Source organism: Aegilops tauschii, chromosome 7, assembly GCF_002575655.3.
Source record: "Aegilops tauschii subsp. strangulata cultivar AL8/78 chromosome 7, Aet v6.0, whole genome shotgun sequence".
NCBI lineage: Eukaryota > Viridiplantae > Streptophyta > Magnoliopsida > Poales > Poaceae > Aegilops > Aegilops tauschii.
The window spans coordinates 116362569-116366850 of NC_053041.3; the positions used below are offsets into that span (position 1 = coordinate 116362569).

The following is a 4282-nucleotide window of genomic DNA, read 5'->3' on the forward strand; positions in this document are numbered from 1 at the left end:
GACTTGCCGTTCATTTGCTAAGCTCCACACTAAGTGTCGCTTCCTCCTCTTATATAATCTTTTTTTCTTGAATTTTCACCGGGGGGGGAGTTTTCCCCACCTGAATTTTCATATATGGGGGCCAAAATGCCCAAGTAAACAGCATGCACAAGTACATTTTGTATGGGGGAAGAGCAAGAGAGGGAGCGAGTGAGTGGGGGGGAGGGGGGAGCAAGGCTACATGCATCAGGCAGCTCGAGGATTTGCCAGGCAGTCCAGCCACGCATCAGACGCCTGCTTCAGAGCAACAGGCAGACGCACCTGCCAAAGCACGGCGTCTTCCCTACATAAGTGCAGTAGTCGGGGGAGCGACGGGGGCAATCCCTAGAAGACCATCGCATTGCGGTGCTTCCAAAGTTGCCAACAGCAAAGGAGGAGGAAGGTCGAGCCCATCCGCGCCGGCACCGAGCTAGGGGGGGACATAGTGTGCAGCAGCTCAACGGACGAGACCGCCGAGGCGACTCCCACCGTAGACCAGAAGCGCTGAGCAAAGGGGCAGCCGAAGATGAGATGCTTCGCCGTCTCCATGGGTGCCGAACAGATGGGGCAGCCAGCCCCAGCCGCCTCCACAATGTGCTTCCGCAGGAGAATGTCTCTCGTCTGGATCCGAGCCTGGACCAAGAGCCAGGCGAAGAAGCGGACTCGACTTGGAGCGTAGTTCTTCTAGACAAAGTCGGCGTACGGCGCAAGCACCCCACCAAAGTGGCAAAGTCGGTAGAGGCCAGCAGAGGAGAGCCTGGCACCCTTGGCACAGCCTAGGCGGAGGGTCCGAACATCCGGCTCCACTGTGAGGACCAGCGCCCGGACGATTCGGAGGAGCACCTCGCACTCCCGGGTGCCCGCATGGTTCAGGCGGGGGACGAGGACCCCAGCTAGCCCGTGCTGAATGACGGGAGCAACCAAGACCGCAGGCATGGTGGTGTGGGAGAAGAGGGAGCTCATCTGGACGGAGAGGGCACCGCCGGGCAACCAAGAATCCAGCCAGAACGCCGTAGTGCGCTCGTCACCGACGGAGACACTGGCGATCGCCCTGTACACAGGCATAAGCTTGGCCAGGGAAGCCCAGTGCGGTCCGAGGAGCGAAACCGCCGCTGCCGAGGTCAGCAGCGAGCGTCCCAGCTCACCCCAAACCCAGCGAGCCCACGGCGCATCCTGGCGCGAGTGTAGACGGTGAAGGAGCTTCAGCAGGACGCACCGGTTCTGGACCGTGAGGGCGCATACCCCCAACCCCCCTTCCCTTGGGACGGACAACGCGATCCCAGGCCATGAGATACTGGGCCCCCGAGGACAGAGGGCGGGACCTCCATCGCAGACATGGCATACGTGGGGAGAGCGTCCAACACGGCGTTGAGCAGTACCAGGCGCCCCCCCGAAGGACAGAAGCTGAGCGCGCCAGCCGGAGAGGTAGCGCTCAGCTTCGACAATGAGCGGGAGGAAATCGTCCATGGAAAGCTTGTGGTTGGAGAGCGGCAGGCCGAGGTAGATTTGAGGGAGGCTCACAACGCAGCAGCCCAACACATGGACCATCTCGCGAAGATCATCCTCGGGGACATGAACGGGCGCGACGGTGCTTTTGTGGAAGTTGATGACAAGGCCCGTCGCCGCCGCGAAATCGTCCAGGATGCCCTTGAGGCGCCGAATCGCGTCCAGCTCCGCACGCATGATGACGATGGTGTCATCAGCGTACTAAAGGACAAACGGGGGCGCATCGTCAAACAGAGGGTGACGCATCCCACCATCTCTCTTGACCATCTGTTGGAGCACATCCACGACGAGCAGGAACAGGTAGGGGGAGAGGGGGTCCCCCTGCCGCAATCCCTTCTTGCATTTGATCCATCGCCCGGGTACGCTGTCAGTGTCAAAACCGGCGGATCTCGGGTAGGGGGTCCCGAATTGTGCGTCTAGGATCGATGGTAACAGGAGACGGGGGACATAATGTTTACACAGGTTCGGGCCCTCTCTATGGAGGTAATACCCTACTTCATGCTTGATTGATCTTGATGAATATGAGTGTTACAAGAGTTGATCTACCACGAGATCGTAATGGCTAAACCCTAGAAGTCTAGCCTATGAGTATATGGTAATGAATCTGTCCTATCCGGACTATGCTCCCCGGTTTATATAGACGCCAGAGAGATCTAGGGTTACATGGAGTCGGTTACATAGGAGGAAATCTTCATAATCGGTCACCTAGCTTGCCTTCCATGCCAAGTAAAGTCCAATCCAGACAGGAGTATTGCCTTCGGCCTTCGTATCTTGACAGCCCATCAGTCCGACCCATGCATAACAGGCCAGACGCCCGAGGACCCCTTAGTCCAGGACTCCCACAGTAGCCCCTGAACCTGGCTTCAATGACGAGGAGTCCGGCGCGCTGATTGTCTTCGGCATTGCAAGGCGGGTTCCCCTTCTTCCGAACTCCAAGGTAGCATTCGGACGCGATGATTGTATCCGGACCTGTTAAACACCCTGCACCACCGCAGAGAGAATATATATATTTTACACGAGTCCCATCCGCTGACAATTTTCTGCAATGTGACGTCATGTCCGTTCGGTCATAATTTCGAACCATTTGTCCCACGTTTCAAGACGCGGTTGCTATTGGCACGTCTTGTCGAAGCAGAGATCGTGTCCCCTTATCGCGGGATTCTCATCAATGCGGGCATGGGTAACCCAACCGTGCCGTTCACACAGCCCCTTGGGAATAGGCGGATCTTAAGGCGAGCGAGGAGGCGTTTAATGTCTACTGCCTTTATAAGAGGATAAGGACCCCCTCTTCCTCTTCTCACCCTTTCTCTCCGTCTCCGCCTTCCCGATCTCGAGCTCAGCGCCCAAGTTTTCATCTCCTTTCCACTCAAGCAACCATGTCCGGATCCGGTGGTCAGGGCAAATGGATGGTTTCCTCCGTCACGGAGGAGGACATTACTAAGCTCCGGGTGGCCGGATATTTGGCGAAGGAGATCGTCCACCGCCTACCGGCCGAGGGACAGATCGTCCCCACGCCGGAGCCCATAGAGAGGGTGGTATTCCTCCCCCATTTCTTCGACGGGCTAGGGTTTCCACTCCACCCCTTCGTCCGCGGGTTAATGTATTACTACGGGGTAGATTTCCATGATCTGTCCCCGAATTCCTTCCTCAACATCTCGGCGTTCTATCGTCGTGTGTGAGGCCTTCCTCCGCATTCAACCCCACTTTGGGATGTGGCTCAAAGTCTTCAACGTGAAGCCGAAGGTGGTGGATGGCCAGCACGCGGAGTGCGGAGGGGCAACGGTGAGCAAATTGTCCAATGTATCTTGGCCCAAAGGTAACTTCGTGGATACGGTAAAGGAGTGGCAGAAGCAGTGGTTCTACATCACAGAACCACGCGGCACCACCTGGGTAGCAGCTGCCGAATTCCGCTCCGGCGCTCCTATGCGACTCACCTCCTGGGTCGAGAAGAGTCCGGACTGGTGTTCTCCTGACGAGCTGATAGCGCTGCAGACGCGCGTTCAGAGCATGGTAACCAAGAGCGCCAAGCTGGTTGACGTGATCCAGGTGATGTTAGTTCGCGGGATCCTTCCATGCCAGCGCCGAAGCCGGCCACTGTGGGAGTTTAATCCAAAGAAGCACCGGACCTTGGTGAGGCTCTTCGAGACTACGCATGAGGGCGCATGGAAATTGCTCTTCAAGGGCAATGAGAAACCACCGGCCACGGATTCGGACCGTGGTCACGATTGTACACACCCCGCTAGCAAGGTATGTTATCTCGAACGAGTCTTCAACCTAATTGTTTCGAGGATGATGTCCGAGCTTTTCTTATTGCTCCTTCAGGACTGGACGGAGAGGGCGAAGCGGGTCTAGTGTCCGGCTCCGCTGCCCGAGGAACCAGTCATCCCACGCTTGGCGGAGATGCTAGTACCGGTGCCATATAAGGCGCCAGAGAAGAAGGCCAAGAAGGCAAAGGGGCCAAGAGCGGCCTCCGTCGTAAGGGTACTTCAGACGCGACGTCCGAAGACGACGAAACTCATTCCTCTGTCCCTGAAGACAATGATGGGGGAGCGGAGGAAGAAGAAAACAATCCTCCCCCTGAGGAGAGGAAGAAGAAGAGGGCGGCTCCGGCGCATCTGGAGGCGGAGGCGCCTAAAAAGGGGAAGGGCGTTCCGGCGGTCAACACTGCGTGGGACGTTGAGAGTAGTCCCGAACGACGCCGCCGCACAAAGCCCCAGGCCGCATCGTAAGTGACACGGCTTATTTATGCGCACATCCA

General features: G+C 57.5%; 1 pseudogene; it reads right to left on the reverse strand.

The window, feature by feature from the left end:
* Positions 1-225: 225 nt before the first annotated feature.
* On the reverse strand, positions 226-1701 carry LOC109772517 (uncharacterized; annotated as a pseudogene).
* Positions 1702-4282: the final 2581 nt, after the last annotated feature.